Source organism: Syngnathoides biaculeatus, chromosome 6 (assembly GCF_019802595.1).
Source record: "Syngnathoides biaculeatus isolate LvHL_M chromosome 6, ASM1980259v1, whole genome shotgun sequence".
NCBI lineage: Eukaryota > Metazoa > Chordata > Actinopteri > Syngnathiformes > Syngnathidae > Syngnathoides > Syngnathoides biaculeatus.
In genome coordinates, this window is record NC_084645.1 from 33,469,699 (window position 1) to 33,483,436 (window position 13,738).

The following is a 13,738-nucleotide window of genomic DNA, read 5'->3' on the forward strand; positions in this document are numbered from 1 at the left end:
ACCCTACCCACTGAGATGGACAGAACCGAAATCGATCTTGCACAGGCCACAAGATCGAAACTATCGCAACTCTGCTCCGAATGAAGCCGCGTGCTCAATCACTATATGGCTCGTGTCGACGATACTATCGTCAACCTCGGCCCGAAATGCGGACGGGGCCCTCACAACACGCAGCACATCTTCAACTGTGCAGCGGCTACCACTACGCTGACCGTAACGGACCTGTGGAAACGCCCGAAGGAAGTGGCTGCCTTCCTGAAACTCGAATGAACAATGCGATTGCCTGGCTACAACAACAACTGAACTGTATTTGGGCATAAATTCACATACTGCTAAAAGAGAGCCCACATACCACTACTTGTACTAGTATACACTGAGAATTAAAGTATTTGATGCCCTTGTGTTGTAATACAGCCATTGCAAACAACAATGACAATACCCAGCATTATCTCTGTGGAGGGAGAATATTTGATGTCGTATTGCAGTGATTCCCAACCAGCTTCCAGAGCACATTAAGATGCCCTGAGCGATAATCTAGTATACTGCCGGAAATTATCTAATTTCTCTGAAGTGGTCTGAAAACGATTATCTATTCAATAATTGAATATCAGTACACCCGCTTTGTGTCAACTAAACAGAGCCAAGATTTGTGAAATCAAATGAGACTGGGTCATCATTATTTTAGCATCTCATTTTTGCGATATTGTTTTGTGACAAAGTCTGTCCCTCCGAGCAAGAAAGGAACAGAAAGATGCTGCGCAAGTGGTCTTAAATTCGTTGCCGCGTCTGTACACAACGCGAGATGCTACGTGCAGTCTTTCATTGTTTTCACTCCTTCTCCACAAACATGTAAATGTCACAGCTTTCACAAGTAAAGCAAAGTGCACACCCTACCGCCATGTATTTTATTAACTTCTCCTAATGTACTTGTTATGGCTCCAGGGTGTTTTCCCGGCATTCACCGTGCTTTTTGCTGAAATAATAAGAACCATCAGTCAGGGCCGCGCAAAAACAGCTTAATTTGCGGAAAAGGTCATTGGAAGTTGTTGCTTTTGAGGTGTTTTGACAGACTGCAACAAAACTGCAAAATAAAAACGTTCAAGTCTGCCTTGAATTGCAACAATGTATGTTGAGGTGTTCACATGTCGTTTAAAAAAAAATGGGGGTCCGCAGTGCTGAGCTTGCTGTAATGAGGTGACCTTGCAAACTTGACACTTTGCATCATTAGCGCACAACACGTGGCAACATCCCCACACAATCCTCAGTACACATTAATAGCATGGTACACTGGTGGTTATTTTTAATTAATGGATAGTGAGTGTACATCCAAATGAGCATACTGATAAATTAAAACTATAAGTAACCATGTGTTTTTCCACAATCCAGCCGGTGTTAAAATCTCACATGAACACAAATACTTTCCACTATTTGTCATCAAGAGAGAATATGAAAATACAACCAGGACCACTGAAAGCCACGCGTCCCAAGTGAAATGTCTACATTCCTTCATCTCAGACGTTCATTAATCAGCACTAATTTCATGTGTTGATTAAGGGGGGGGGGGGGACACTTTTATTGTGCCCTTGAAGGACCTGCTTGATGTTCTCGTTTAGCATGTCCAGACTCAGCAAAGGAAAGTGTCCTGCTCTCATTAAAGCACATTTTCTATGTTACAGTAAGCCAGCAAACGGCAACTCGCTTAAACTTATCCAACCAATCCACAGAATAAAAGAAAAAAAAGTGTTAAAAAACAAGAACGTTATATAAATATTGGACAAAGTATGCACACAATTGGACAGTACATGCTTACTGAATAAATATATGCCATAATACAAATATTTGACAGTTCTTAATTTTTTATGACCGTGTTTGGGGTTTGTATTTTTCTATTGGTGCAAACTATTTCCTGCAATAAATTACTTTTTTAATTGGCTGAAAGCGTTTCATATTTTCTACATATTTAAATGTGGAGTGACTGGTTGAAAATGTAGAAACAAAGCAAGTATTTCATGGAATAAAGTGATTCTAAATATATTTTTTCCCAACCATCAATGCATATAAAATAATCCAAACATGCACTCAAGTAAATATAATTCAATTATGATTCATGGCCTTGGGGAAGTCATGCAGAACTGCAGCCACAACATAATTTAAGCGGCCCTAATAGTGAAAAACAGCCAGACTACACTATACCCTCCATTTGTTTCAAATGAGCATGTGCCAAAACTCTGTATTTCTTCTAAATTGAGTTCGTTTTTTTTTTTTTTAGATGCATTTATTTCCCAGCAATGCAGCTCAATCCATCCATACTGCATAGTCTCAGTGGACGAAACCCTGAACTGGTCGCCAGCCAGCCAGCCAGTCCCAGGGCACATATTTAAAAAAAAACCATTGGCTCTCACATTCACACATCCGTACAAATTTAGAGTCTCAATTAACCTACCATGCATGTTTTTGGAATCCCATTAAATAAATGCCAATGGGTGAGTTAAACAATCCGGACTTTGATGAAGAGCCTAAAGCGAGTTTAATCAGGTTCCTATTTTTGCACTCCTCTGCCATCTAGTGGTTCAATCGTGAAACAACGTATGCGCGTGTTACGGTTGATCTGAATCCGAATATTTATCAGTCGCCCTCACCGCCCTCGTGAAGGACACAACTTCATTTCGAGCATTGTAGACTGTGGTCGGCGATTGGATTCAAGCGGCCATTTAAAGCGAAACCCAAACATTTCGGGAGAAGTAAGAAAAGAATTATGAGACGAGTTAATTGGGGAGAGAATGAGATGTTATTAGGCTTCACTCAGAGAATTTAAATTCCACACGGTTGCACTTCAATTCACAACTCATCTCCTCAGAAGCGCACACGTCATCTGGGTTTATTTGGCTTTCAACTCATAACGTTGCGGAACCGTACGACACAACGTATGGGCGGCCGGTAAATTGAAAAGCTCTCCTGGCTGAACCAGTGATTTTTTTTTTTTTTTTTTTTTGCCCCCTCTTTTGGCATACGACGCCTCTTTCCGTAGCATCGACTCGCCAACAGCCCAATTAAATAGAAAGCCCAATTTATCAGCGCGACAGATTCTGAACAAAAACAAAAACATGCGTGCGCTCTCAACTCGTACGAAATTACAAACAACCAAATAGAACAAGAAGGGGGGGGGGAAACAATAGCCATTTAAATTCACAACATTTCGATTATGAAAGAGATGAACCCAAACTCACCCCTGGAGGTATGCGGAGCGTGGGGTGCAAAGTTGTTTAGTTCCGGGTCGTGCGGGTGTCACGCTGTTCCATGATTGAGTGCAGGTTCTGCAAACCTGAGCCACAAACGATGCAGCGGCGTCCCACTACTGCCACTGGCACGTCTCCCGTCCGTCTCCGTCTCGGTCTCGGTCTCCTTCTCTTCTCAGCGGATCCTTATCTGAGGCTCAAGCGCGGCCCACTTTAAACTCTGCTGACGTCACGGGCGCTGATGCCCTGGCCGCGCCCACCCTCGTCCAACCCTGCATGTATTTGGAACCACGCACCTGTAAATGTACCGACAGTACTTAAGTAGATTTTTTTTTCCATAGTATCCATACTGTATCTTTTTGATTTCTTGACTACTTACTCTCATTTGAAAACAGACACCTCTACATTTTACTCCTGTTACTTTTTTCAACCTGATGATGATGACATAAAGGTCCACTGTCATGAAATGCAGGATTTCTAGTATGTTATTAATGGGGGGAAAAAAGACAACCGGAATGGACCTGTCCACACACAACATGATTTTGACGGCTTTTTGTCACTCCCGCCATGAAAAAAGCAGGAAGTGACGTTAGTAGCAGACTCCCACTCAGGCGGTCTCGTATTTTTCCACTAGTTTTACCTGCTCGATATTGTTCGAACACTCGGGAGGATGGATTCATTCTTCATACTTTTCAAAAAGATCGAGTACGTTGTGAAAAATGGATTGCACAGGTGCAAAGGACGAGAGCTTCGTGGGTTCCAAATGACAGGTAGGTGTGTATACAGATACTAAAAAAAAAAAATTGTTGGGGGGGGAGGGGGTACTAATCCTCTCAGAATGTAACAAAGGATCCTCGTACATAAGCCAGGAGTGCTAAATGTGTCGATGTTCCCGTCGGCCCCACCTCGTCCGCCACAGACAGCTTCGGCCGGGGTGCCTTATATATACTGTCTTGGAGTCTGTTGTAAGTTAGAAGTGATCCACATATCATCTAAATATGACTCAAAACAAAACGATAGGGTGATATTGCCTGGGTCACTTCACTCGATTGTGTCTGCGGCGGACGGTTTCGGCAGCGCCTAATCCGCGGCGGATGGCTTCGGCCAGGCTGGCTCATACATACTGTCTGGGAGTTTGTTGTTAGTGAGAAGTGATCCAGATATCATCTAAATATGGCTCGAAACAAGTAAAATTGCCCCAGTCACTTCACTCGATTGTGAGATGTTCTCTTCTTTGAAAAGAGCTACTGTGTCCCATAGCTGGTGGCACAGCGTGTTTTCAATGGCGAATGTCCCGGTGTGATGTAATGAACAGACATAGCTGGCAATATGGCTACCACTTGGATGTCGAGTGAGACTTTGCGCATGGATGACGCGGTCTCCGCTCATATTTATTTTTTCGTACAGACATTGAAGTGAATAGTTATATGTATTTTTCATTACAATATCTATTTTAGAATGTTTATAGCCGTAGCACTTGACCTTTAAGGATGTAGTAACGGTGGTTGATATCTTGATTGATAGCATTGACAGTTTCCCCTCACCTGATCTGCAGTATGTCCGCCATTTTGGCGGCCCAGATCAGGAGGATAAGCTAGACATGAAACAGAAAGACAATTCGACCGACACTTGTTTGTGTTTTTTCTGGTTAACTTTAATCAGTTAATATCAGATGTTTATAATTTTTCAAATCTCCTTTGATGTGATAAAATGAGGTCTTGAAAAACTGAGAGATTCTGGCCAATCTTTGCACGCGGTCGTAAATGTACAACACATGACTTAAGTGTCCACATAAACAACTATCACTCCAACAAACATCTGTGTGTGTTGCCCTAAAGGCACTAATGAAGTCGATAATTGGCTTATTTCTTTTTTCTTTTTTTTTCCCAAACACACCGCAGAAGAATATTAGTGTGAAAACAAGTGCAAATAAAACTGAGACTGTTTAACTGAATGACCTGGAATACTTGACAGCTTGGCTTACCTAACATGAAACATTACCTTTGGTGAACTTTAACATCAAGGCTAGATTGTGGTTACCATGTGAGTAGTTAGCTGCCATTCCACCAATCACAGAATCTTACATTTGTGATGTGCATGAATGTTATTCCATGTAAGATATAGAATTAATAAATCTGTTATTTAATACTGACCTAAAATGTAAACCTTAAAATTATAGTATGGACAGTATTTAATGTGCGTGATTTTTTTTTTTTTTTTAAATGTTGCTAAGTGTTAAAGCGGACCTCTGTTTTCAATGACATGTTTGGTATATACGATCTCTTTCAACTAGAGTAACATAGCAATAACATACACCTTAGATAATCATTTCCAAGTCGATTTATTTCTACAGCTCATAATTTCAATATAGGCAGCCATTGTTTTTTTTTTTTTTTTTGTCGTAGTGCATCCTGTTCGCTATGTCAAATGTGGGTGTGCCCAACGCCCGCATTTTGGAGCAGTAGCCACATCAGCAGCCCCTGGTAGCGATGGAAGTTGTTCAGCCATTTCACTTCGAGACTGTAATCAGGAAAGTGACGAGAGAGAGAGAAGAATAAACAAGAAATGGGGATGAAGATGACAGGTGGGAAGAAAGTTTATCATTTTCGGTGGTGTATTTGTAGATGCTGTCTTTTGCGTCTTTTTGCTCTGCTTTTAACTGTCACATGTGGCTGTGTAGGCCACAAAATCGTCGGCACTGCACTGGATTTAAGCCGCCGTTGATACCCAGACACGCCGGAGAGCTGGGGCCGATCAAAGGCTTCGAACAACTGCTAATCTTTCACAGCTCAACTCTTCTGGCCACATCCTCACACTATTTCCTCAACTTGATCTTTTTGAGAAAGCAATGAATGATTTTTAACCCCTTTTTTTGTGTGTATTCCGTCGTGATTTGAAATTGCATCAAAAAGCGCCACGGTTTGACATTTTTAACTCTTTTCCGCTGACGATACATGTTGCTCGCAAGCGGCTAGCTCAGCTCCACAGAGAACAGCATCATGACAATTTTACAACAGCCATTCCACGTCATCATTGCAAGAATTGCTTGCGCACACTAAACATGGCAGCAACTCTGTATCAAATATGTTCTAAGCAACACCATTTTTTTAAACTTATAGGAATAATTCATAAATATATATAACTGTATTTCAGTAGTAGAGATCAGTAGTTGTAAAATTAAATATTTGTCATCTCAATTGTCGTTTAAGTGAAAACTAGAGTGTCTTTTCCATGACAAATGTTGAGTTTGATTCAAAGTGAGCACTGATAAAATGTGAAATAATTCTTTTTATCGTGTACTGTTGCAGCCTAACATTGTACCGTAACGCATTTTTTAAAAAAATACAGACTATCAAATTTAGCTATTCAAACACTTACTATGCAGTGTAACCAAACCACAAGAAGCAAGCTCTTCTCCATCCATAGCCTTATTTAAAGGTTAAGTGTCATGCCTATAAATATTCTAAAATAGATATTGTAATGAAAAATACATATAACATTATTCACTTATATTATAAATATGAGAGGAGAGCGCGTCACCCATGCGCAAAGTTGCGGAAGTCTCATTCGACATCCAAGTGGTCGCCATATTGGCTGCATCTCCTATCCGTGACGTCACACCGGGACATTCGCCATTGAAAACATGCTTTGCCACCTACTATGGGACACAATCTAGTGAAGTGACCGCGGTAATATTACCCTATCGTTTCGAGCCATATTTAGAGATATGCGGATCACTTCTAACTAACAACAGACTCCCAGACAGTATGTATGAGCCAGCCCGGTCGAAGCAGTGTTCGCCGAAGGCGGGCCTTGTCCCCGGTACTCGGTGCTGACGGGTACATCGACACATTTAGCACCCTTGACTTATGTACGAGCATCTTTTGTTACATTCTGAGAGGATTAGGCCCCCCTCTCCCAAACTATTTTTTTTAGTAGCTGTATACACACCTACCTGTCATTTGGAACCCACGAAGCTCTCATCCATTGTACCCGTGCAATCCATTTTTCACGATGAACCGGGTCTTTTTGAAAAGTATGAAGAATGAATCCATCCTACCGAGTGTTCGAACGATATCCAGCAATACAACGAGCCGGCATTTTGGCTAACACGAAGGAACAAAGAGCTACTTTCCAGCAGGTAAAACGAGTAGCTAGTAGCTACTGCCCTTAACGTCACTTCCTGCTTCTTCACCAAAACAAATCCCTCGAGAGGATTTTCATGGCGGGAGTGACAAAAAGCCATATACGTCAAAATCATGTCGTGTGATGAAAAAACGGATGGGTCCATTCCAGCTGCCTTTTTTTCATTAATAACATACTAAAAATCATGCATTTTATGACAGTGAACCCTTAAGGGAATTGATTAATGTCGTTAGTTGCAAGAATGTTTTTGTGGCAAATGAGTTGTCCGATTGCGCACATTTCAAAACCATTCCCAAAATATGTTAGACTCACTGAAGACTAACCGCAGGGTCAGGGTTCAAGACCTGCTGCGGACAAATGGCACCTGGTTGTTGGAGAGGTGCTCGTCAGCCTCCTGCCCACTTAAGCAAGGCACTGACCTGACAGCTCAAGAGGTGCACCATTATTTGCGGGACGCTTTCACTCAGTCTTCTTGCAGGTGGGGGATCTGGTTCTCCGCGTTGGGTGCAAGAGAATTATTGTAAATACAGCAGAGTGTGAGTTGATTTTCATCTTGAGGACTTATGACTAAATGCATGAAAATTGGAATTGGACACAGGCTTGACTTCAATGGATTATCTTTGTGGGATGACTGTTCTACCATGCAAAATCATAAATAAACCAAGATACAATTTCTTTGTCTGATTCCTTTTGGCTGCATGATCGCAACAGTCAATATCGTATAAAGGAAGGGTGATCAAATTGGCTGGAAAAGTTTAATTATTATGATCAGAGCGAGTATTTTTGTTTTTGTGCTAAAGCGAACGCCTCAATTCTCGAGTAAAGCAGATCACGTGGAATGAGTTTCTTTCAGGATGCACATTAGAGGTGAAAGAGCTGCTCAAGCTGTTTCAGGTGAATAAATAAAGTCAGAACCAGCACGTGGGACACTGCACATGTGCCATAATACTAAGGAAGGTGTATGGTGTTTGCATGTGTATGTAAGAGACCCCCACCCCTTAATCATACATACGGCCCAAGATGCTTTCGACCGTGTTTGCAATCCTACTCTTCTTTATTATCTTTTTTTAAATCCTTTTCACAGAATCAGGTTGGGGTCCTTGCTGCACCATTGTGCTACTCAAGTGTGTTCTTTTTCCAGAATGTTTACAGACTGTTCGTTTCCAACACATCACAGAAGACTCGCGCTTCTGTCGGGAAGCGTTTCTCTGCTACATGAAGTCACAAAACACTAAAATCATTTCAGTCATCATGCATCGAGCACAATATTCACTGACAAGTGTGCACTGCATAGGTCAATACCTAATTTTACACCTGAGCTCTCGTAAGTGGCTATCTTTCTCCTATTCATCGCAACAACAGAGCAACATTTTGATGAGAAAACATATCTACAAATTGGTTAATACATTAATGGAATCCGGGGGGTTCGTTAATGGCTTCCACAGATTGAAGTAAATGAAGTATGATTTCTTTTATGTCAACAAAACACATGCAGTAGCTATCCAATTTGGTCCATATATGTGCTTTTGAGATAGATGCACAAAGAGAACAAAGAAAGTGATAATTGCAAAAGTCACAAAGAAGGCCAATTCAAATTGTGCGCTCAAGACAAAAAGGACACAAACGCCTTAATTAATTAAACATATGATGTACCTTTGTATAAAATTCCACTCAGAAATTGTGTGCCTGTTGATAAACAAAACAACAGCTAACATCATTTTACTCTGACAAAGACGTTATTAAAGAACAACAAAAAGTGACCCATTCAACAGACCAAGACTTCTTTTTTCTTAAAGTGACACCTTTTTTTTTTTGGTACTAACCAAGCAACTCACCAAGAGGCTTCATCTTGCTAACTCAGGTGAGAATTTGTCACCCTTGCTGAAGTTTCACCAGGAAACCAGTTTATCTCAAAAAATTGGGTTTAAAAGAAAAAACCAAAAACTGTATTTCTTGTTAGAGTATATGTTTATGTTCCAACATTATGATGCATGTTATCAAAAACTGAATAAGTTGTAGTTCCTGATAATCCTGTACCTTTATCTATCTATGGCATTGCACTGGAAATATTATCCCATTTGACTCTGTAGCCTGCCATAACTTCCATGCATGCATTAATGTTCTACACTGGTTATCATTATGAGGATCATGAATAATATCCCACCCGATTTTGGGCGAGAGGTAAGCTACACCCTGAACAGGCCGCTAGCTCTTAGCTTTGCAGCTTCTACCCATGTACTGTATCATGTTGATTAAATCTATTTTATTTAACATATCTTTCTATCATGACATTTTCGCCATCATCTCTCTATCGCATGATATTCTATTTAGTTCATGTATCACATTTAATCAATTGCATCATATTCTTCAGTATCAAATGATATCTGTCATCACTGCCATATCTCGTGCATAACGAGAGTGATAACAAACAGTATACAGTACTTTAGTAGACTGTAATGTGGAAACTCACAGTGTTCCGGGCCATCTTGGCTCGGGTGCCAGTGTGGCTTTCCACAAGGTTGTAGGTTCAATTCATTGATCCTTTTTCAGTCCAGCTGGAGCGTCCTTGGGCAACAAACTCAACCATCGGTACCCCCGGATCCCGCTTCATTACTCTTCTGCCACCATTGTGTAAATTTAGTGACCCTTGAAACTAGAACAATCCAATATGAAAGCAATCTATTTCCAGTATAGATGCATGGAGTACAAAATACATTTTAACTACTGATGCATTTTTCAATGACATCTCTGGTTAGTTCATTTAGTAAATACCTTTCACTACAAGTTTCTTGATACATTGGCAATTTGCACACATGCTATCCTTGGAGTGTGCTCTTCGGCACGCCTCCTCCTGAATGTTAAAAGACAAGACTCGCAAGTAGCATTTTTATTGGTTCACTGAACAGATGGCAACGAACCGCACAACGCAGCATCGAAGAGACGTGAGAATTGAAATTGAACATCAAAATCCATCACTTAACTCAGGACACTGCAAAGTTTAGTGAATTTTGAATCAATCTCTCTAGCTCCTCGAAAGGGGCCATATTCATCACTTTTTCCACTGCCACAATGAACTGTAAATGACAATTCAACAGGTGAATGAAAATAATTTTCCACTTTTGAGAAAATTGGAAAAAGTCAAGGCACACGAAATGTTTTTGTTTGTCTCTCCTAGTACAGTGATGGCCATCCTAACATACTGAGCCAAGTTTTACATGTGAAAAAATGTCACTTCACACTACCAAATAAATTTCACAAAACCTGAAATAATCTTCCTAATGTACTTACAAATGTACTCAACCAGTGTGAGATGGGGAACTTTTTAGTTGAACACTAACATCCCGCACAGGTTAAGCTTTAAGACTGAGTTCAAATTCACTCTGTTTATCTCAAAAACCAATTGCAACTCCGCAAAACCAAAACACAAAAATCATCTCAAGAAGGGAGAGCGCTTGTTTTGTCAGCTTTACCTTGCACCTCACAAGAACACTGAAACACTGATCCCTACTTCAGACGACATATTGTGCAGTACGTCGGCTCTAGGCGAGCGCAAACGCGTGGGCTTCGGGCCCGTCGTCAGATGGTGTCGCATCTCTCGATTTGTTCCTATCTGCTGTTCGCCGACGAAAACCTGGAATGAAATGAGCGTGACTCACCAATTTCAATGAGATGATGCCGCTTCCCATGTTGTTGAACTGACCTTGGTGTACCTTCGATGTTAGCAAAGCTCAATTGAATGTCACCGCAGGTTTCAGTCCAAAAGAATGATAGTTTTCAGCACATCCATTCTGTTGTCTGAATGCTATAACGTGGATACACCGGTTAATCCTACCTTCGAGCATCATCTTGGTAGTCAATAAATAATAGTTTTGTATATATAAAGTGAAATTGGATGACTTTCAATGCACATTGATTGGGAATAAATGAATTAGCAGACTACCCGGGAAATGTAAAGCGTGGACAGATGGGACATTTAAATTTGCATTGTGGGTTGGACTGGGTCCCGTGTGTCTCAAACAATCATGATTAAAAAAGAAAATTTCCCCCGTCAAAAATGCAATGAATTTTGCCTTGCTACATACTGTACGCCACCTTCCTGTAAGGTTAGGCAGAAATCATTTGGGTAGTTTTGTCGTAACGCCGCTTTGCTGCCTACTCAAATCAAAACAAAAGCAGCTTTCAATTTGCTTCTCTCACACTTGGCAGAGGCAACAAAAAAAAGTCTCGTCTGGTGTGCATGCTGCGCATTAGCGAGGACACAAATGATGTACATGAACAATCGCACACACTCACGAATGAAGCCATCCGTTTGCTGTGCTGGTTACCTTGTTCAGGTTCAACAGGGGAGCTGGAACCTGCCCCGGCAGGGTACACCATGTACTTATCGCCTGTCAGTTACAGGCTGAATCACGGAGATGGACAAACTGTCAGATAAACGCAGTTTGAAGATCCAGAAAGAAGCCACACAAGGGCAAAGACAGCAGTCATCTTGGAGGGCATGCACTTAAAGTTGCCCCCGTCCTGTGCCAGCCTCTGTTGTTGCATTTGTACATACGGGCCTGTCGGAGAGCAGCCGCTGTTATCGTCGGCTTCAGAAGCGGCCGTCGTGCCCCGCTTTAATCCCTGACCACAAATCCCAAAGTCCCCTCACAGAGTAGCGATGGATGAGGCAACAAATCCTCAGCATCAAACAACGTAGTGAGTTCTGCTTCTCCGGGCTGCGCCTCTTTTATGTCTCGTCTGCTGTCACTGGCAGTGCTGAGAAAAACTGTCTGTAGTGTGTTGGACTGAAGTCTGCGAAGGGAAGTTAGCGGCCTCTGCAAGCCACGTCGCAATTCCCATCGCCCCTCTCAGGCGTGTTTGCGCTGGACTTACTCGTGCAAGTTAAACGGTGAGGGCGGACAAATCAACGACTCAGAAAACATTCATGCGCAAAACATTCCACATATGTTTTTAAAGCAGTAAAGGTTGTAGGATCCAGCTTTCATTTTAAGATATAGAGTGTATATTTGAAAGGAAGTCCATATAAAGTTCATAGCTGTTTCTGTACAGATACACAGTAGTCTACAATCTACACTCAATTTGGGCACGCCTGAATACATCAAATCAGGACCAACACTGGCTGGACAAGGAAGTCATGACAAATGAAGAAGACTTTCACAACTACCGTGACTCAGTAAACCGGAGCCAAATGAGCTGCTCTTTATATAGGATAAAGAAGATGTGCTTGTGAGTATTTTTATATTGTCTGTCTACACGTGCTGATGCATCACTGAAACCAATGATGGTATACATTCGCCAGTCTTTGGCATTTACATTGTGTTTGCACTAGGCTAACAGGAGGCAAAGGTATGTGGTTGTTTGTGTATGTGGTGCAACGTGGAATTCTTTTTCTTTTATGTTTTGATTGACAGTAAATTTCTACTTTACCTCCTCCGCTTTTCATCTTTTGCAGGACTGTGCACCCAAAGGCTGAGCTGTCCTTTTCATGATGGAAAAAATAATCATGTTCTCCCCGTCCCTGGATGCGTTTCCTCCGAGCACTCCAGTTTCCTCCCACATCCCAAAAACATGCAACATTAATTGGACACTCTAAATTAGGTGTGATTGTGAGTTCAGCTGTTTGTCTCTATGTGCCCTGTGATTGGCTGGCAACTAGTTCAGGGTGTACCCTGGCTCCTGCCTGGTGACAGGCTCCAGCATTCCTGCGACCCTTGTGAGGATAAGTGGCTAAGAAAATGGATGGATGGAGAAAATCACCCGTCCTATTCTGTCTGACCCATTGCTCGTTCGCAGACTTGGATGTGCCCCAACCTCAAATGACGTGATTTGCCAGGTGACACGCAATAATTATGGCTTATTTTGTAATTTTATTTGATATTTTTAAAGACAAAAAAGGTAAACTATTGGGAAGGTTGCAAATTATTTTAGGATTTTATTATATATATTTAAAAAAAATTCTCGAGCGGGACGCTCCAGCAGGTGGCGCTGTAGGCGGCCGCCTACGCCCAGGACGGGAAATGTCTGGCAAACTGCTGCTTGTTGAGAAAAGAGTTGAGTTCACGGCCACCATACACTACTCGTATAGTATATTACATTTTCTATGCAAGAAAAAGCAAAATAAATAAATAATCAGCCAATCAACAGCTCATATCTCCTCAAACGCGTACGTCAAGTAACTCGTATATCAAGCCATTACTGTACTGGAGTTGGCTGTGTTGTAGTACTGAAATACTGAGAAGTATTTCTTTTAGTTCAACAACTTCCAACTTTCAAACCCTGATAGAGCGTAATGTCAGTCGCGCCACTAGATGGCAGAGGATGACAATAAACCTGCGGATACACCTGTTTCCATT

At 41.5% G+C, this 13,738-nt stretch overlaps 1 protein-coding gene and 1 long non-coding RNA gene across 3 annotated transcripts in view; one reads left to right on the forward strand and one right to left on the reverse strand.

The window, feature by feature from the left end:
* The window catches only part of megf11 (multiple EGF-like-domains 11), a 126,243-nt gene extending 122,808 nt beyond the window's left edge, over nucleotides 1-3,435 (reverse strand). For both annotated transcript variants that reach the window (XM_061821595.1, XM_061821594.1), the window contains exon 1: nucleotides 3,228-3,435. The gene's annotated coding sequence lies outside the window, so the exon portion shown is untranslated. The remainder of the gene's footprint in view (nucleotides 1-3,227) is intronic.
* A 475-nt stretch (nucleotides 3,436-3,910) lies between these two features.
* On the forward strand, nucleotides 3,911-7,934 carry LOC133501720 (uncharacterized). Its single transcript, XR_009795256.1, has 3 exons — nucleotides 3,911-4,006; nucleotides 5,642-5,820; nucleotides 5,917-7,934. It is a non-coding gene; the product is annotated as an uncharacterized LOC133501720 (long non-coding RNA).
* Nucleotides 7,935-13,738: the final 5,804 nt, after the last annotated feature.